The following is a 22,129-nucleotide window of genomic DNA, read 5'->3' as shown; positions in this document are numbered from 1 at the left end:
TGAGCGATCAAAACCTACTGATGCTAGATAACATATAAGGGAAGCTGGACAACATATTACTAAGGATAACTGGACATCGGTTTCCAGCAAAAAAAGGACTCCAAACAGCAAAAAACTAATGCAGATCGCAAAAAAGAGTCCAGGTGTACCAAAAAATTCAAACTCATTTACTGCTCTTGGCAATGTGAATGATGATGATAGGAAGTTGACTGGAGAGAATTTACAGCTGGTTGAGAGTTATAAGGACCAGAAATTGGATCAAATAGCTCATCGACTCCAGCGGCATTGAATAAAGCTCTTGTTACTGTGAATCAGAATGAAGGTAAGACTACTGATCCAAATATGCAACTGCTGGCCCATGATCAAAATGAAGGGAAGGTAACTCCTACGATACATTTCTCCAGTCCACATGTGGAGAAAATTATCAAAGATTTACAGATTAAAATGATGTTGGATGCCAACCCTATGTTCAAGCAACCGTTGGTCACCTTGAACACATCGATGTATGATATTCCCTCTCAATCTTGTGAGTTAATTGGTGAGCATGGGGGTGAATCCGGGCAACCATCAATCTCCACTAGAAATAACAAAGAAATAATTCAAGCAAAGGTGAGGGAGATGGTTATTAACTCGAAATTGTGGAACGACCAACGAGAGTATGATAATGAGGAGGGCTGGGGTGACGGAATTGCTGGGTTTTCATCTGAAGAAGATGACCAAGAGGATGACTAGGATAGTGCAGGAGAGGACATTGATGCTCCAGTCAAGCCAAAGTTTCAGGGGAAATCTGCAGCACCCAAGAACAATTTGAATTATCATGCACTTGCGGCACCTGCAGCAAGTCCCAACAGCAAGTTAAACCATAATGCTCCAGCTTTTGTTCCAAGAATTTTTGCAAATGCAGAAGCAACAAACTTGGATCAAAAGGCAACAGGAGATAATGTGCAACAACAACAATGCTCAGGCAAAAATTCTGCTGGTGATCGAAAAGCAACAGTAGTGCCAAAATCTGGGCAGAATCAAATTGTAACAACTGAGCCACTCATTTCATTGGAGGAGAGGAAACTTTTGGATGCAATGGTAAGCTCTACTCCTCTAAAATCCTTAAATCCTGCAAAGCTTAGCACTGGTCCTGTAAGTAAGAGCAAAAAAAAATGCAAAACATAAGACAACAACAAAGTAAGACAATCGTGACAACGACACAAGGAGGAGATGCCTTAGTGACACTCGATATCGTTCAAAGTTCTCCACAACCTGTTAATTTGGGGAGTGAATTTTTTGAACAAGGAGAAGAAGAAGCAATGTTATAAGAATGTCGTGCACATGCATCAAGAAAAGGGGATCTATCACCAAGGCATAACGACAAAGGTAAAAAGACTCATACAAGGAAAAATAGTTGGGACGACAAGGTTAGTGATTTTTTAAATGTTAGGCGACCTCCAATGAGAAATGCCAAACAAAAGCAGGTCGCCCCAACTACATCAATAAGGTCCAATCGTTCTAAAAAGAAATCATGAATTTTGAATACTTCTTGAAGAATTGGGAGTGTGATGAAAAAGAATTACAAATTGAAGAAATTACAAGTTTCGACAAGAAGGGACAACATTTTAATTCCTTCATCATTTTATTCTATCATTATGTTAGTATTCTGATTTGTAATATCATCATAGAGTATGTTATAAACTCTGTGGTGATCACTGAATATTTGATTGTAGCTAGTTCTTTCTTTTTACATGCTTGCTAGTGAGTCTATTTTATGCCTCACTAGGATTAGTAAGGTAAGGTTTAACCCGGTTTGTGTTATATGGGTAGCAATACCGTGCTATTATCCCCCCTTATTTCTACTTTTCCTAATTGTTGTATTTTTCTTTTCTGTTATTAATAAAAAAACTAGCCCTAGGCGCTTGCCTAGCGGATTGCCAATTTTTTTTTTAATCCTGCCCAATTTCTATATCTACGCTACAATACCACAACTTGTAGCTAGTGTTGCCAACCTCCACAGGATTTTCTTCTATCCAGTTAGTCTCATGACACATCCAATATTAACTCTCCTCTTTTACCGTAAGTATTCACTAATTTTATTGACTTTCCTGTCAACTAGTGTTGAAAATTGGGGGTTTGATGATTAACAAAGTGTGTCCAGTAAACATGCGCTAAAAATCAGGTCCTTAAGGTAGATATTAGAAGTTGCTAAGAACCAGGTACTCAAGGTAGATGTTGGAAGTTCTTACAAGGCAGTAACTTTTTCAAAAGTTACTCGAGTCTGAGAATGTTGAAAAGAAGTTGTTGGAGTTGTAGGAGTCCTATCAAATGAAAAGTTGACTATATATAGGAGTCCTAAAAGATCTTGAAGTCTAATGAACTTAAATACTTTCCTGATGGACTAAGGAGAGTATCCTACTTTTGCACGTCAACTGTGGAATAATATTTTCAACATTCAAGTCGATTACTAGCCCTAGTGTTCTTCTTGAGTCAGTTAGTGAATGAGTTTTAGGAAATCGAGTTGTAATCAACTTGTCATACATAATCTGTTGAGTGAAGTAAGTGTTTTGAGTTTGCAAGTTAGAGTAACATGTAATTTTCTCAAATAGTTGAAGTAGGAGAATTGTGTGGATATTGATTTACAGGTCTTGTAATCAGTACTTTTAGCTCATTTGTTTTAGTGAAGTTGAAGCTAAAATCTTACGTGGTAGGTTGTAATTTTTGCACTTTTGAGCTGGGTGATTTTTTACATAAAAATTGTTGTCTTTACTTTTTACTATTTATTTCGTATACGCTAAGGAGTTAGGGAAAGAACCAAGTTCTTTTGTAATCTACAAAAGCACTCAAACTAACAATTGGTGTCAGAGAATGAAGGATAGTCAACTACTAGACCACCCATGTTCAGCTAAAAATACTACAGCTGGTATAAGGCAAGAACGGAGGATTTCCTAATGGATGAGGACTATGACCTATGGACAATAGTGATCGAGGACCACTAAATTCGACCAAACAAAATGGGAAAAATGAAATGCTTCCCAAAGATCCCTTTGAATTTGTGGCGGCAGATTTCAAAATAATAGAGAAGAATGACAAGACCAAGAAGATTCTCATCTGTGGATTTGGTCTTGATGAGTACAACATGATATCTGCATGCTTCAAATGCAAAGGAAATCTAGGATGCACTTCAAACTGCACATGAAGGAACTAATCAAGTGAAGGGACCAAGGATTGAGTTGCTTATGAGAAATTATGAGCTCTTCTCGATGAGGGGGTCGAAACCCATTTAGGAGATGATGACTAGGTTCACTATAATCGCAAATGAACTGAAGCCACATGGAAAGGTATTCACTTCTGAAGAATTGGTTAACAAGGTTCTAAGGATTCTTCCGACTTCATGGGAATCAAAAGTCCATCCAGGAAGCAAAGGAGTTGGATAAGATTTCAGTAGATAAGTTGATTGGAAACTTAAAGACCATGAGATGAGAAATCTAAAACTGCATAATAAGGAACCAAAGAGGGATAATGCCTTTGTTCTTAAGGTATCCGAAGAAGATGAGTCTGACAGTGATGAACTCAACCTAGCAATGTTGGCTAAGTTCAAGAGGTTCAGAAGAATTCCAAAAATACATCTGAGAAAGAAAATAGTGGCAAACCTAAGCAGAATAACAAAAGCTTCATATGATGGATGCTACAAATGTAGCAAGCTAGACCACATGGTCAAAGGCTGTCCAATGTGAGAAATTGAATGGAAGAAAGAAAGAGCTGAAAAGGAAAAGAGGAAAAAAGATGAAAGAGAAATGCCTAAACAAAAGCAAAATCCTAGGCAAAAGATTCATTGAAGCCATGAAACAAGCTTTTCTAGCAGCATATGAGAACAGTGGAAGTGATAAAGAGGAAGATAAGGAGGACGAGGCTATAAGTCTTTATGTTGTGATAGATGCTTACCAGGCAGTGGAGATTGATCCCCCAATACAATTAAGAATGCACATTGGAAGACATCTTCTGTTTAATGAACACCATTATGATAAATGGAACATGCGTATGGAAGTGTTCCTTCAGGCCACTAATTTTGACCTATGGATAATTATCAATCATGGAACTATTATCCCTATTAAAGTGGATAGTGAAGGAAACAAAAGTATCAAGAAAGAGGAGGATTATGATGCTAAGATCGTCACATGTGCTAAGGCAAAGAATCTGTTCTATAGAAGTTTACCATGGAGTGTCCTCTACAGGGTGTCCTTTTGCATCTCTGCTCATGATATATGGAGGACATTGGAGGCTGATTTTGAAAATGAAAACACTGAAGTTGACCTAATGGCAATTGACGAAAGCCAAACAAAAGATTAAGTGATAGGGATGATAGCTATGAGCGACTCAGAGGCTAAAGATGAAATAAACCAGGTAAATATTTCTAATTTAAAAGAAAATATCCATGCTATGTCTAATAAATAGCTAACGACCCATAATACTAACAATGATAAGTGAGATGGATAGGTTGGTACTGGAAATAACCAGTTAATAAGCAACCTTTCATATGTTAAGCTTGACCTAAAAAAACTTGAATCTGACAAAGTTAATCTTGAAGGATAAGCCAAAGATCTTAAGAACCAGATTTTTGAGCTCACTTCTAAAAATGAGCAGAACTATGCTGCACATGGCAAGGGAATAATGAGTGGTATGCAAGACAATCTTGAAAATGAATTAAAAGAGGTTAAAGATAGTCTTTGTGATGCTAATGGTAAGAATAAAGTATTACAAAAAAATCTTGAAAAGGCAAAGTATGAACTATATAGGCTAAGCAAGTGGCATAGATCCTTAGATGCACTAAATTGACTAAATAAAAATTGCAGCACTAATAAATCTGGAATTGACAATAGAAAACCGGTACCTAGGTTTGATCCTAAGTATGTAGGAATCTATGACAATAAGATGTGCACTCACTGTTGGAAGGTAGGACACTTAACAGATATTTTCCCTGCTTTAATTCATGCTCAGTTCAAAAATACTTTTGGGCTATTTAAACATGTGAAGAAGGAAGTAGAACCCACAATTAATTCCCTTTTCCAAACTAAGTGAATTACAGTCAATAAGAAAATAACTGTTAACACCCTTCCCTTATGGAAAAGGAGATATTTGATTCATCCTTTTTCCAACAAAAAGAGACCCAAGCTTGTCTAGGTTCCCAAGACTAACTTGTAATTTCTGGTGCAGGCTAAAGTGAGAAAAAATAATCAAGACTGGTATCTGGATAGTGGATGCTCAATACGTATGACTGGTGAAAAGAAAAATTTCCTCTCACTGACAGCCTTCTAAAGAGGGAGTGTCATTTGGAAACGGGAAAAAGAGACAAATAACAGGTATTGGTAAGGTTGATAAGTCACTCTTTCATGCTATAGAAGATGTGTACTATGTAGTTGGTCTTAAACATAATCTTCTCATCATTTCTCAAATGTGTGATAAAGTCAATGAGGTAAAGTTTAATTCCAAAATCTGCATTGCAACTAACGTGGATCTTGATGAAGAAGGGAAACGTGTGGAACAAAATCTGTACAGACGAATGATTAGATCACGATTGTATCTCACAGCAAGCAGTCTGATATTGTGTTCAATGTGGGACTGTGTGTAACATTTCAGGCAAATCCCAAAGAGTCTCATCTAAAGACTATCAAAAAAATATTCAGATGGTATCTTAGAGGATACAACTTTGATCTAGTTGGTTATGCTGATGCAAACTATACAGGGTTTCATGTTTATAGGAAAAATATTTCAGGAATAAAACATTTTCTTGGTTCTTGCTTGGTGTCTTGGGGAATAAATAAGCAGAACTCAGTTGCTTTATTTCCAGCTGAAGCAGAATATGTGGCAACAACATCTTTTTTGTGCTCAATTACTTTGAATAAGACAACAGTTCAGGGACTATGATATTTTTGTTGATTGCGTTTCTATTTTTTGTGACAATACAAGGGCCATAAATATTTCTAAGAATCATTGTCAGAGAACCAAACACATTGATATCAGACATCACTTTCTTAGAGATAATGTTGAAAAGGGAAACATCTCAATCAATTTTTGTGAAACTAAAGATCAAATTGCTGACATTTTTATTAAGGCACTGAGTGGGGACCACTTTGAAAGAAACAGACTAGAACTGGGATTAATTAACACCTCCAACTAGGTTGAACCCCAATAATTGACTACAAAAGAAGTCGTTAGATGTAGATAGCTGATAATAAAATGCTTGATTCAGTCTCACTCGCCTAGAAAGTCTAGTTGATAACTATGTCTTATGATACTAACTTACTATGCTGAAGATTTATTGCAGAAATGACTAGAGAGTTGCTAAGGAGTTGGTTCTTGGACTTAGGAACGTGCCATCTTGTCTTACAATTATTGAAACTTAATAATTGAAATTACTGCTACTCTCAGACTCTCTAATCATGTTAACGTCACTCCTAGTTGTTTTCAAAGTCAAGAATCAAGGAAGAATCCTAGAGAAATTAGAGTCTAATTACATCTAAAAGTCCAACAGTCAAAAGTAATTGTTGTTAAATTACCGTTAAAACTTAAATTCGTTACCTTCTCTATTCTAATCAAATCAGGGCTGCCATATTTAAAATCCTTTCATTATACATCTCTCAGACCAGACTATTCCTCTCAAATCCTTACCAAGAACCAAAGAAATATCTTTCTTCTCTCATCACTATGACAAAGTCAAGCCAAACTCCCTCGAATGCAAAATCTTCATCTAAGACTGAAGCAAAATCCAAAGTTATGAAGCCCAAGCCTAAGAAAAGTGAAAAAATTACCAAAGAATCTGCACTTGTTGAATCTCCACACATACCCTTTATTGTACCTACAACATCGTTCCCTGCTACTATTGCACCTGTAATTTCTACCTCTACTGGACTTTCATCCCCAAAACTAACTACCCATGAACCTGTATCTGTTCCCCAAATCGCCTCCAAACCCACTAAGATCAAGTCTACTTCAACGAAATTAGTTAAGAATGGAAAGGTGGTGATTCGTGTTGATGCTATGGGGAGACCGGTAGTTAAGAAAGTTGTGTCTTAGGGGGAATCCACATCTGTCACGGATGATCAGGTAAAATCATCTCTATCAAATCTTGATTCTACTATTGAGATGGCCCTGTTGGAATTTGTTGCACCCATGAGTGATAAAACACATGTATATGATACTACTATAGAAACAGAAGTTATAACTCAAGAGAAAAATGTGGACACCATTGATAATATACTTGTGGTTGAAGGGGAAGGAAATAGAGAATAAAGAGCGTTATGATAGTACTTCTTACAGTTGGACTGAGGATGAGGATGAGGATGATTAGGAAGTTAGTGGGAAGGGAGGAGAAAGATCTAGTCATGAGGAGTACCGGGTTCAGGAAAAGGCTCATAGTACTGATGAGAAGAAGAGTTAGAATAAGGAGTGTATATGGCTAAAGTCGGGAAGCCCAGTTTTATGGTCGACAATGTATTACGTAATCTCATATGGAAGGGTATGGAGAACAGCCAGGGGTCCGATGCCTTCAGGAATTCTTCGTGCTCGGTGTCAAGTCAGAATAAACCGGTGCTTGTCGCAAGTAAGCGGTAAGTTTTCTAGGAGCAGTACTTTCTGATAACACCTACGCAAATACTGACAGCCTACAGCAGGCTGATTGACTGGTTGTACCAGCTACTTTATGTAATAACTACACATGTGTCATATAGGGATTTTCCCCTCATATATAAAGGGGACCCTTTGTCATTTTCAAGGGGGATAAACAATATTGAATATACAAGAACATTTTCTCTATTCTCTAACATATTTTCTTGATTTCGTTACTTACATTTATTGATTATATTCAAAGTGTTCTATTTGTTGTTATTCATTTATTACTCATTATTGATCATAAATAGTCACCATCACAGCTCTCATAACTATTAGTCCTCCCTCGATTTCCCTAATACGGGCATCCGACTCGACCTCGAGGCCCCGATATCTGACCATTCAGTTTGGTTATTACATTATCAACAATCTCTTATCTTATTTTCCAGTCTTCCACTTAGCATCTATTACCTAACAACTAGCATAAAAATAGATCACATATTTTTAGAACTACAAAATCAAATCTAATTGTAATTACTATTTTCAAGGTAAACCGTTTGGCGCCCACCGTGGGGCTAAAAATAATAGTGATTGTTTTCCTGCTGGTTTACTACATAATGCAAGTTATCTTTCTCACTTTTCCTTGTCCAAGTCTTTCATTGTAGGTCAAAATGTCTAACTCAGTAAATGCACATAACAACAACGGTCTCGAAGACCATAGAGAGAATGGTGCAGTTGTTCCCGGTAATGGTGTACCACCACTAAACCCTGAGGTTGCAACAAGAGCCAATTCCTGTCGATATGATCTCACACAATACTCAATACGTCAGCATAAGTTCCCACACCAATAGGAGTATATGCCGAGAAAATCAACAAGATACTCGAAAAAACCCCACTCGGGAAGAAATAGAGGCAAACATGGGAAGCGAAATGGGAAAACCTCAACACACTATTCATATGATTATAGGGGGGACTGACGTTCCCCAGGGGCCCGTAATCAAGCGGATAAAGGTTTATGCGGTAACACAAGGACAAACCCGGGGTTGGGCATCTAAGGACATCCTCACGTTCAGTGAAGAAGACTTCGAGACTCTGTCTCATCCCCACAATGATGCACTGGTAATCTCGTTTCTCTTAAATAACATCAAAATTAAATGTGTACTCGTGGATCCAGGTAGCTCGACCAACGTAATTAGATCAATGGTGGTAGAGCAACTCGGATTGCTCGATCAGATCATACCTACCTCCCGAATCCGCAACAGCTTCAATATGGCCGGCGAAGCAACAGAAGGAGAAATCACTCTCCCGGTTAACATATCAGATGCAGTTCAAGATACCAGGTTCCACATCATTAAAGGTAATACAAGGTATAATGCCTTGCTCGGTAGACCATGGATAGATAACATGAAGGTAGTACCATCGACCCTCCATCAGATGATAAAGTTTCCAACAAAGGAAAAAATAAAGACAATATACGGAGAGCAACATGCGGCAAAGTAAATGTTTGCGGTCCATGAAGAGATACCAAATTCTGTACACTCCGCCTCGGAGGAGTCGGAAAGCCGACAGACCCACGAGGACGATGAAAAGGATTTCCTCTCTCCCAGAACCTTCATTGCCCCCGAACGCAACGAAGTGGACTATCGAAGAGCTGGATCAAGACATATTGGTCGAGCATCTCCCAGATCGGAAGGTATACCTGGGAACAGGATTAACCCCCGAACTCAGAAAAAAACTCATTCAATTCCTAATTAACAACATCGATTGCTTTGCTTGGTCCCATTTAGACATGACAGGGATCCCACCAGAGATAACTACCCATCGACTAAGCGTCGACCTCAGGTACAAATCGGTAAAGTAAAAAAGGAGACCCCAGTCCGAGATAAAGCATGCATTTATCAAAGATGAGGTAACGAAGCTCCTCAAGATAGGGTCAATTAGGGAAGTAAAATATCCTGAATGGTTGGCCAATGTGGTGATAGTTCCCAAAAAAGGGAATAAACTAAGAACATGTGTAGATTATAAAGATCTAAATAGGGCGTGCCCAAGGACTCATTACCGCTGCCCAACATCGATCGTTTGATCGATACCACAGCGGTCCATGAAACCCTCACTTTTCTCGATGCCTATTCGGGGGGTATAATCAAATTCAGATGAACCCCAATGATAGAGAAAAGACTTCGTTCATCACGAAGTACGGGTGTTACAATGTAATGCCCTTCGGGCTAAAAAACGCAAGGGCCACGTACCAACGCCTAGTTAATAAGATGTTCGAAAATAGGCAAGTCCATGGAAGTTTATATTGACGACATGGTAGTTAAGTCCCTGTGTGCAGAGGACCATTTGATTCATTTGCAGAAAACATTTGACATCCTCAGAAGTTACAACATGAAACTCAACCCCGAGAAGTGCGCCTTCGGAGTAGGATCGGGCAAAATCTTAGGTTTCATGGTATCAAACATGGGAATAGAGATCAACCACGACAAAATCAAATCCATCGAAGAAATTACGGTGGTGAATAATGTAAAGGTCATGCAGCGGCTGGCCGGGCAGATAGGAGCCTTGGGTCGGTTCATATCAAGGTCGTCGGACAGGAGTCACCATTTTTTCTCCTTGATCAAAAAGAAAAACAACTTTGAATGGACTTCGGAACGCCAACGCGCTTTAGAGGAGTTGAAGTGATACCTCACAAGTTCGCCTTTTCTCCACATCCCAAAAGAGGTTGAGACATTGTATAAGTATCTGGCCGTATCCGAGATAACGGTAAGTGGCTTGCTGGTTCGAGAAGAACAAGGTACGCAATTCCCTGTTTATTATGTAAGTCGGACCCTGGGTGATGCCGAAACCAGGTATCCGCATCTGGAAAAACTAGCTCTTGCATTAATAAGTGCATCTCGAAAATTGAAACCTTACTTCCAATGCCATCATATTTACATTTTAACAACGTATCCCCTTCGAAGCATATTGCATAAACCCAAATTATCGGGCCGACTGGCCAAATGGGCCATCGAACTCAGGGGATATGATATCGAGTATCAACCCCAGACGGCTATAAAGTCACAAATTTTGGCAGACTTTGTAGCCGACTTCACTCCCTCACTCGTACCTGAGGTTGAGAAAGAACTTTTGCTAAAAACGGGTATGTCCTCCGAGATATGGACCCTGTTCATTGACGGTGCCTCAAACGTAAGAGGGTCCGGGCTCGGTATAATCCTAAAGCCACCTACGGGCGGCGTGATTAGACAATCTATAAAAACCTTAAGGTTAACTAACAATGAAGCCGAGTATGAGGCTATGATTGCAGGTCTGGAATAGGCCAAAGGCCTAGGAGCTGAGGTCATTGAAGCAAAATGCGATTCCCTCTTGGTGGTAAATCAGGTAAATGGGAGCTTCGAGGTTCGGGAAGACAGGATGCAAGGATACTTAGACAAAATTCAAATCACATTACACCACTTCAAAGAATGGACCCTGGTCCACATTGAGAGGAGAATAGCAAAGCTGATGCAATTGCAAACCTGGGATCGTCTGTCGAGGAAGATGACATGCTCTCCAGATTTGTTGTTCAATTGTCCAAATGAGTGATCGAGGAAGGCCACACCGAAATCAACTCCACTAGCCTAACATTGGATTGGCAAAATAAATACATCGATTATTTGGAGAGTGGGAAGCTACCCGCAGACCCGAAAGAGTCGAGGGCCCTGCGAACCAAAGCAGCCCGATTCTCGCTCGACGAAAGCAGAACTCTTTACAAAAGAACTTTTGATGGCCCTCTAGTAGTATGTTAGGGGCCGAGAGACATAGACTATGTGCTACGAGAGATCCACGAGGGCACCTGCGGAAATCATTCTGGTGCCGATTCCTTGATTCGAAAATTAATCAGGGCAGGCTACTATTAGGACAGCATGGAGAAGGACACCAAAGAGTTCATCTGCAAATGCGACAACTGCCAAAGGCTTGCCCCAATGATTCACCAACCTGGTGAAAAACTTCATTTAGTGTTGTCGCCATGGTCATTCATGAAATGAGGGATGGGCATGTCGGACCTCTACCAACGACTCCAGGTAAAGCTAGATTTATTTTATTTATGACTGACTACTTCTCGAAATGGGTTGAAGCGCAGGGGTTTGAAAAAATAAGAGAAAAAGAAGTCATTAACTTCATCTGGGATCATATCATATGTCGATTTGGAATTCCTTCCGAGATAACGTGTGATAACAGAAAGCAATTATCGGAGGCAAAGTGACTCAGTTCCTCGAGGATCACAAGATCAAAAGGATCCTGTCAACGCCCTACCACTTGTGTGCATATGGCCAAGTCGAGTCTACAAACAAAACCATTATTCAAAACTTAAAGAAGAAATTGGAAAGCGCAAAGGGAAGATGGAGAGAAATATTACCCGAAGTACTTTGGGCATATCGAACAACTCCAAAATCAAGCATGGGGGAAATGCCTTTCTCCCTGGTATACAGCGCCGAGGCTTTGATACCGATCGAGGTCGGAGAACCTACTGCCAGAGTCCGACACACCACCGAGAGCTCAAACAATGAGGCCATGGCTACTGCTCTCGAACTATTGGATGAAAAGCAAGAACCCTCGCTGGTCCGAATAGCCGCACAAAAATAGAGGATCGAAAGATACTACAACAGGGGAACAAATCTCCAACATTTTGGAATCGGGGACTTAGTTCTAAGGAAGGTCACCTTGAATACCCGAAATCCTAATGAAGGAAATCTAGGTTAGAATTGGGAAGGACCGTACCGTGTCCTCGGGATCGTTGGCAAAGGGTCCTACAAACTCGGCACCATGGAAGGCGAACAACTTCCAAGCAATTGGAATGTATCAATGCTCAAACGCTATTACTACTAAAAGATCAAAGGCCTTAAGTTTCAAAGGTAGACGTTGCACTCTTTTCCTTCGATCGGGTTTTTATCCCAAGAAGGGTTTTACCGGCAAGGTTTTTAAGAGGCAACATCTATACGCTACCTAAGAAAGACTCAACAAGTATTCAAGACTTCGTTTCAATCAATCTCGAATACTAGGGGGCATCCCCCCTAGAAGGACACCTCCTCGAAGAATCCAAGATGTGCTGAACGGGGTTTCGATAGGAAAATGATGTATCGGGCCAAACGGTCGAACGAACCATGTCTGTATAGAATAACTGAGCCCTTAAAAAGTGAAAACGTGTATACTTGTACCAAGTAATCGAAGAGTACTTTCCCCTCCATCAAAGCATTTCGCGTTTCAAAGGAGTTCGGTATTTTTTGCAAAAAGGGCTTCAGAGCCAAAAATGTCCCGAACACTCGGGGACTAGCATCAACAACTCGAAGCCGTTTGACTTCCGGGTCGGAGCTTTAAACTCGTAAGCCCTAAATGAGGCAACATCAAGTTCACAAAATGGCTCCAGAGCCAAAAACATCCCGAATACTTGGGGACTGGCATCAAAAACTCGAAGCTAAGCCCTCAATGAGGCAGCATTAAGGTTACAAAATAGCTTCAGAAGTCAAAAACATCCCGAACACTTGGGGGCTAGCGTCGAAAACTCAAGGCCACATGACCTCCGAGTCAAAAACTCCAAACTCTTAAGCCCTCATTGAGGCAATACCAAGTTTACAAGCAATGGCTCCCGAGCCAAGAAGCTTTCGATGACTCGGGGACTGCCACTAATTGCCATCCCTATCGACTTATCTAAAAATCCGAGGCCATAAGACCCCATGTGGGCAGCCTCGGTCTCGTAAGACCTATATAAGGAAACAAAAATATCTATAAGACCTCAAGTAAGGCATGAACCACACTTGTACCAAATGACCAAAACTGTAAGACCTCAAGCAAGGCATGAACCATACTTGTACCAAGTAACCAAAACTGTAAGACCTCAAAGGCATGTAAAAATTTGTAAGACCTTACAAAAGGCATAATCGCGATCTTAAAGTTAAGGCTATATATCGAACTTGTAAGACCCCTAAAAACATACCCTCGATATAGATGCCAAAACTACTTCACTCAAGGAGTGAAAGGCTCCGGCCAGACATAGTGACTACGGTCACGAGGTTGTACTAGCCAAACTAACGTGACTCGGGGATGCCCGACCATCGCTAAAATGTCGTAGGCCTTCAATTACTTTGAAAGTACTTCAAAAAGAACTGGTTAAACAGGTCCCTCGACATAGGCAAAAGAGCTTTGACCATGTTAGCTCCAAACTATAGGCTTCGAAACACTCGGCCACCGAGCAAAACCTCCCGAGGTGATTGTTCATCACCATATAACGACTCACAATCAAGGTTTTTATCGAACTGTCGAAGAGTCAGGCAAACAAAATTTCAAAAAGTCCTTAACGAGGGAAAGATAAAGCCTATATAAGAGGTCGTACCGACCCAATGCGTAAGAGCCACTGTTGCTAGCCCATATAAAAGGTCATATAGACCTAACACGTAAGAGCCACTATTGCTAGCCTATATAACAGGTCGTACCGACCCAATGTGTAAGAGCCACTATCGCCAGCCCGTATAAGAGGTCATATCGACCTAATACGTATGAGCCACTGTTGCCAGCCCATATAAGAGGTCATACCGACCCAATGCGTAAGAGCCACTGTCGCCAGCCCATATAAGAGGTCGTACCGACCCAATGCGTAAGAGCCACTGTCACCATCCCATACAGGAGGTCGTACCGACCCAACACGTAAGAGCCTAAGGGCCAGCTTTAAATTCGAAAACTTAAGGGTCAATAAGATCGAGTCGAAACCCGATTCGGAGATTGAACCCGAAGCAGTTAACCGAATATTCCTAAGAGCAAAAGCATAAAAGCCTAAGACGCTAGCTTACATTAAAACGTCGTACCGATCCGATGCATGAGAATCTTAAAAATTCATGCAAATGGCCTCAGAACCAACACAACAAACTTACAGATCAAGTCTTGACCATTGATAAATGCTCAGAAAAAGGTAAAGAATTGACACACATATAAAAAGATTCATAAGAGTACAATTACAAAGCCTACATCTGGAAGCCGTTGAAAAGGTAGAAAGCAAATGAAAACCTTAATCTAGCACCAGAACTACGCATTTGATGGTAGAAAATACGCTTTCAGTAGCTTCAGCCATAGCCTCCGAGTTTCCAACCGCCTCCTCCCCTTCAGGGACCTCGCCTCCATCTTCATCACCTCTCAAGTCGCTGCCCGACTCGCTTTCGGATAGAAGCAGGGCTACAGCTTCCTCTTTTAGGGTCTTCACCCTCTCAATCTCGGCAATTAAATCAACGCCCCCCGTGTATATGTCCTCAAACATTTGTCTCCGAGATTCTAACCGGGCATGATCCACTGCTCGGGTCAGCCGCAACTCAGCCTCTTCAGACACCTTCCGGGCCTAAGCATTTGCAGTAGCGGCGTCCTCCTTATGCAAGGTCACGAGCTCCTCGGCCTCAGCCCTGACCACGGATAGCATAGCAACCAATGCAGTATGGAGATCCTTGTGCTTGTTTCTCTCAGCCCTCGCATCTTTGAGGCAACGCCCGATCATAACCACCCCTCCCCAGAGGACATCTCTCTCAGAGATTACCTCACTCAGATGCCGCTTAAGCTCGAAAATTTTGGAGTCCCTAGCTCGGAGCTCCTTCCCCATAAGGACATCCTTCTCCTTAAACTGCAAAAATCGACCCAAAAACATTAAAATACGAAATTCAGTCAGACGTACAGACAAATAACAGATAGGAGCCATGTAACCTATTCAGTAAGATGAGCCTTTTCCCGGGACGCCGCATCCAAGCATTTCCAAAGGCCACAGAGTTCTTCCTCTCTCTTGGTGGAAAAAGCCTTGAGCTCATCGGCTTTCGAGGTAAGCTTCTTATGTTCGCTCTCATGGCGAGTTAGTTCGGTTTCAAAATTGGCGAACGTTTGGTCATAAAGCACCTTGTCCTGGAACCATGGAATAAAAAAGGTTAGAAGGGCAAAGGTCGGGGCACCAAGAAAAGTTTACAAATAGATTACCTACCTGCATAACCTGTCGATCTCGGTAAAAATAAGTGAAATATCAGGCTCAAGCTTTTCCTCAGGTGCAACAGAAGGCTTTTCGAACACATCTTTATCACCCAGGGGCGTCCCCACACCGAGAGACTCTATATTGGGGATATATTGCATCTCCCTCGGAGTATAGGCCGATTCAAAAGGGGAATCACTCACTTCAACGACCTCGATTGGGTAAATCGGAGCTGCCCCTTGCTTCTAAAGAGCTTCGGAATTGGGCTCCCCTAGATCGCCTGCAAAGCGCACCTCGGCTCGAGGGAAATTTTGACCGTCGGCGATAGCATCCGATACACCCTCGCAGGCCTCTTCAGCCCGAGGCGGGGCAACAACAGAACCGAGCCACGATTCAGAAGCCGCTGACTCAATAGTATGAGAGATAGTCAAATCCTTTCCCCCTTCGGGGTGCTAACAAAGGATCATCTTTCCTTTCGCCTCCAGCTCGGGGATTCCCCGACCCTTCTAGAATTAAGACTATTGAACCATCCTTAGGATCTTCCATTCTAGTTTTTTTGGATTTCGGAGGACAAGACGGCGATCCCTCTCGTCTTTTCCTCTCTTCATTGGGTGTTGGAGCACCTGCTTCCCCAAGCAGAGTTTCTCTCATCAATAAGGCCTCCCCTAGATCTGCCCAAATACAAAAACAAGCATGGAGAATGAGCGCAATTAGCAACAACCTTTGTAAAACTAAAATTATAGCGGAAAATGAAGTCCCACCGTGATCCTTGGCTTCCCATCGAGCCTTGGATAAATCGCGCCACACACGCTCGACGTATGGGCAAATCGAGTCCAGTTTAGCTACACAGCTTGAAAGATTTCTTACCGAATTAGGGTACGCCGCAACAGCTGTATCAGCGGAGGAAGTCAGTCCACAAAGAAATGTATCTAAAAGAAAGAAATGGGCAGTTAATTAAGTATGTCTACTTATGCTTCATGTTCCATCTTTCGGGGAACGACATCCTCTCTACGGGGATCAAGTCTGAAGTCCTAACTCAGACGAAATGACTCATCCACCCCCATTCCTAACCTCATCGATGCAAGCAAAGAGGGCCCTCGAGGCTCGACAACAGAGCTTAATCAGCCCCTCGCGAAAGAGTCGGGGACTGTACATTCTAATCAAATGGTCAAGGGTGAAGGGCATCCCCTCGATCGTATTCACGTAATAACTGGTCATGTAAACGATACGCCAGAATGACAAATGAATTTGGCCGAGAGTCACTTGATATCATTCGCAAAAGTCGAGGATCATGGGGTCTATCGAAGGCATGGAGGGCACTGTTGGGTCGAGGGTAAATGGATAAGTATACACACTGAGGAAGTCAGCCTTATAAGTCGTTATGTCCCCCCTTCCCCCGAGAGGGAACCTTCTCTAGCACCGCATCTCCCTAGCGACAGTCGATTTTTACCCTTTCGATGTTCGTTATTAAACTGATGTATCGGGACGCGGGTTTGTATTGCCCCGGCTTCGAAGAAGGTCTCCCGACCTTAAAATCAGGGGTCATCTCAAAGGCCCCTGGAATGCACTCTCCAGCACTAGGAGACGTTGTTGCTTTACCCTCAGAAGAGACAGTGGAAGAGGAAGGCACATCTCTCTAAGGGATAGAGGCGGAAGTGTTTGCCATTTTTACCAGGGGATTACAAAGAAGAAATTAAAAATCATGTTTCAAAAAAAGGCATGGGAGAGAGGTAAGAAGAAAGTAAAACTCTGTTGGGAGCCTGATGATGCAGTAGAAAGGAAGGGTCAAAGAAATGAATACTTATAGAAGCCTAACATATGCGGTTGGACCAGACCAAAAGACAATCAACCTCTATAATTAATTCAAAGATTTTGAGGATTGTGTGGATGCGACCTTTAGAAGCCCTGTCTATTATATCAGTTTGGCAGGGCATACCTATTTGTTTTGATGGAGGCGCCGGAGGGGCAAGATCTCGAGGACGTTTCCTTTGGTTTTACTCTGAGAAATGCAGAGACTATTTGTATATGGCTAAAGTTGGGAAGACTAGTTTTACGGTCGACAAGGTATTATGTAATCTCATCTCGAAGGGCCCAAAGAACAGCCCAGGGTTCGATGCCTTCGAGGATTCTTTGTGCCCGATGTCGGGGCAGAACGAACCGGTATTTGTCCCAAGTAAGCGGGGAGTTCCCTAGGAGCAGTACTTTCTAACAATGCTTGCGCAAACAGTGATAGCCTGCACCAGGCTGATTGAGTGGTTGTACCAGCTACTTTATGTAATAACTACACATGTGTCATATAGGGATTTTCCCTCATACATAAAGGGGACCCTTTGTCATTTTCAAGGGGGATACACAATATTGAATATACAAGAACATTCTCTCTGCTATCTAACATATTCTCTTGATTTCGTTACTTACATTTATTGATTATATTCATATTGTTCTATTTATTGTTCTTCATTTATTGCTCATTATTGATCATAAATAGCTCAGATCACAACCCTTATAACTGTTAGTCCTCCCTCGATTGCACTAAGCCGGGCATCCGACTCGACCTCGATGCTTCATATACGTTAGCTCGAGGCCCCGATCTCTGACCATTCGGTTTGGTTATTACATTATCTACAAGCTATTATCTTAGTTTCTAGTCTTCCACTTAGCATCTATTACCTAACAACTACCATAAAAATAGATCGCATATTTTTAGAACCACAAATCAAATCTAATTATAATTACTATTTTCAAGGTAAACAAGGGGAATCAAGTGAGGAAAAAGAGAGTGAGGTAGAAGAACAACTAGGTGAACAAGTGGCAGACTCTGCAGAAAAAGAAAAAGAAAATAAGGGAGAAGGTGACTCTGAGAGTGAGTGTGCTAAAGATGAAAAAGAAAGTAAAAGTGAGGCTACTGAACCCGAGAGTGAGGAAGAGAATGCCAGTGCGGAATCTGAAGGCTCCATGGCTATTGGGAATACAATCATGGCCCCTTCAGAAGAAGTTTAGGAAGAGGAAAGGCCTGAAGAACCTAGGTCTTTGTTAACTTATTTTGTTGGAGATGAGGATGTTGACAGTGATGAGGATGATTTGCCCCTATCTGAGGTGGTGAAAAAGGGCAAGAACGCCTATGTCAAACCTACACGACCAGCTTCCCAAGCAAGAAAGGAAGTGGCTCCTCCTGCTAGGACTCTTCTCACTAGGAGCAAAAGAAAAGTTGTTACTGAACAGATCAAGGAGTCTAAGAGTACCAAGAAAATTAGAAAGAAAATTGTTGTTGTTGAACCTATAGTTGAGTTTGATGAATAGGATAAACATGGTCCTTCTCTATAGGGAAAGAAACCGCCAGTGAAAAAGACTATTGTTAAACTCATCAGGGCAACTGCCACCTCTCAGAAGGACAACAAAGGGAAGAAGAAGAGGGATATAATTGTTGTGGTTGACATGCTGACTGAGTTCAATAATAGAAAAGTGTTGAATGGAAATATACTTGCAACTATAGATGAGAAAGGTATGGCCCAGTTAGTTGAAAATCTTGATCTACAAGGATGGAGACATATGTTTGTGACGCCCTTTTCCCATGTATGTGTGCCTATTATAGTTGAGTTTTATGCAAACTTCCAGTTTGATAGCAAGGTGGTAAAGAGTTCTGTAGGAAAATTTGATATAGAGTTTGATGCTAAAGATCTTGGGTTGCTACTGAACATTCCTTCCCTAGGATTTGATAACTATCTGAAGAAGAAGTGACCTGCTATAGACAATGATGTGGGCACAAGCAATGTAGTGACCAAAAGTTTTTCCCAAAAATTTGAGTTGGATACTTCCTAGAAGGTGTACAAGACTGATATGAATTATTTTCACAGACTAATATTTCACTTTGTGAACTCCTACATTCTGCAGAGACCTGAGAGGAGGCATAAGGTAACCCGTCTTGATATGGTTGTTATGGAGTTACTGGATACAAGTAGAGCCATAAACCTTCCCAGCTTGATGATTCAGCACATGGCAAGGGCTGCATACACCTCCAAGCCTAAGCATGGCATGCCTTATGGCTTCATGCTAATTGAGTTATTTTACAAGCTCAACATTGCCTTGCCTGAGCTGAAGTTTGGGAATCACAATGATGTTATGGAAGCTGTTACACTCAAGCAGTGTGGTTATGAGGATATCAAGGCTATTTCTGCCATTTTACCTAGTAGCAACAGGGCAACTGAGCTCTCTAAAAGGTTAGAATTGGCCCTAGAGGATAATTCCAAGCTCAAAGAAGACAATGGTGAGCTACGAAAGGAAACCAGGCAACTCAGGGATGAGCTCGGAAAAGATAGAGAGGCTCATGCGCAATAGATTGCAACACTTGTGAAAGCCTTGACCCCCTCCTCTTCTAACCTTTGATCCTGGTCCTTTAACCCTTGTCTCTAGTCTATTCTGTTAACCTAGTGGTACTTTTTCTTTTGTTATCTAGTTCTGAGTCAGTTGCAGGATATTTCAGCTTATTTTGTTTAAATGCTTTAGTTCAAGGCCTGAGCTTAATTTGGCACTACTTAATAAACTCCCTTATGTTGTTTACTTGCTTCTCAAATATTTTTTATCATCAACATAGTTCATTTGTCTTGATTTATATTTTTCTTGTGTTGTAGCCTTGATGGATATGAATCTTGCATTAACTATACTTGTCTGTCTAACAACATATCTTTTTTCGATGATGCCAAAAGGGAGAAGATAAAGTTGGGGGTGGTTAATGCTCTGAATCTGAATTGGGTCCCAAGTGTGTTAGTGTTGTACTACTATTGTTGTGATGAACTGATCATGAATGAATACCTGGTTTATGTGCACAAAGTCTGTCATCATCAAAAAGGAAAAATTTGTTGAAAATTGAGATTTTGATGATTAACAAAGTATGTCCAGTGAATGTGCGCTAAGAACCAGGTTCTCAAGGTAGCTATTGGAGGTTGCTAAGAACTAGGTACTCAAGATAGCTATTGGAGGTTCTTAGAAGGCGGTAAATGTTTCACAAGTTACTCGAGTCCGAGATTGTTGGAAGAATGTCGTTGATATGATAAGGGTCATTGTCCAAGAAGATATGCTCGCATATAAGTGATAGATAAAAATCACTTGATTTGTAAAGTCCTTGGAACTGTAGGAGTCCTATCAAATGAGAAGTTAACAATGTATAGGCTCTTAAAAGATCTTGGAGTCTAGTAAACTTAAATACTTTCCTGATGGGCTAAGGAAAGTATCCTTTTGCACGTCAATTGTGGAACAATACACACAAGTCGATTTTTAGTCTTAGTGTTCTTCTTGAGTCAGTTAGTGAATATGTATTAGGAAAGTGAATTGTAATCAAGTTGTCATACATAATCTATCGAGTGAAGTAAGTATTTTGAGTGTGCAAGTTAGAGTAACTTGTAATTTTCTCAAATAGTTGAAGTAGGAGAACTGTGTGGGTATTGACTTACAAATCTTGTAATCAGTAATTTTGGCTCATTTATTTTAGTGAAGTTGAAACTAAAATCCTACGTGGTAAGTCGTGGTTTTTGCACCTTTGAGCTGAGTGATTTTCTATGTAAAAATTAATGTCTTTGCTTTTTACTGTATATTTCGTTTACACTTAAGGAATTAGGGAAAGAATCACGTTCTTTAGTAATCTAGGAAGACACTCAAACTAACAATTAGGTTTCTTTCTATACCTATCGTAATCATACTCTTTTGGACCAACATCCTAGTTGGCATCACATATGGGCACCAATGTAGAGGAACTAACTAGCTCCCTCACAGCCAAATGGTGATGTTATTTAAGCTCTTACCGATTTTTCATCATTCTTGGATAATGCTGGAATACGTGCGAAAGAAAGCATGTCCTAGCACATCCAATTTTATGAGGACATGTTGTAAATTTTGTGAATATGTATTAATTAACTATGGTTAAGTGCTAGAAGTTCATATGCAAATGTATGTCATGCATATGTTGGTTTGATGTAAGTATCGGGTACAAATAAACTTTTACCGTACTCATCTAGCCGTTTTTCATTATAGTAAGCTAGGGAGATTGACTCCTATTAATGAATGACAACAATTGTTACTTTTACTAATAAATTAGCAGATAATTCAGCCGCATATTGTGAGAATACTGAAAGTTGTATAAAATGCTACTCAGATTGCATCAGCTGCGCTCTATTAGTGCTGGACAGAATTTGGAATAATGTTCCATCCGCATAAGGCCGCGACTTCTAGAACTCCTAGAATGGTCTTCCATTACTACTTCCTGAAAAATCTTATGCCTAAAAGCTTCTTGCATTCCTTTATAGCAAGCAAAACTTCTCATGTTAGGATTTTATGACCTTGCTGAGAGACTTTTTCTCGGATCATGTTGGTGCATAGATCAGTTTATGTGTACCTTGACTATTGCACCCGGCATTTGCTATATTCCACCAACACAAGTATATACCTAATAACTTTGCCCTTCAAAACCCAGACATAAAGATAAACCCACCAACCTTTTTTTTGTATCTGCTGAAACAAAATCAAAATCCTTCGTGTTTTCAAACAAAGAGGGGCAGCTGTGAGCACGTTATTTTTGTTTAC

The sequence above is a fragment of the Nicotiana tabacum genome, chromosome 22, assembly GCF_000715075.1.
Source record: "Nicotiana tabacum cultivar K326 chromosome 22, ASM71507v2, whole genome shotgun sequence".
In the NCBI taxonomy this organism is placed as follows: domain Eukaryota; kingdom Viridiplantae; phylum Streptophyta; class Magnoliopsida; order Solanales; family Solanaceae; genus Nicotiana; species Nicotiana tabacum.
The sequence above is the reverse complement of the archived record's forward strand: the minus strand, read 5'-3'. Positions refer to the sequence as shown.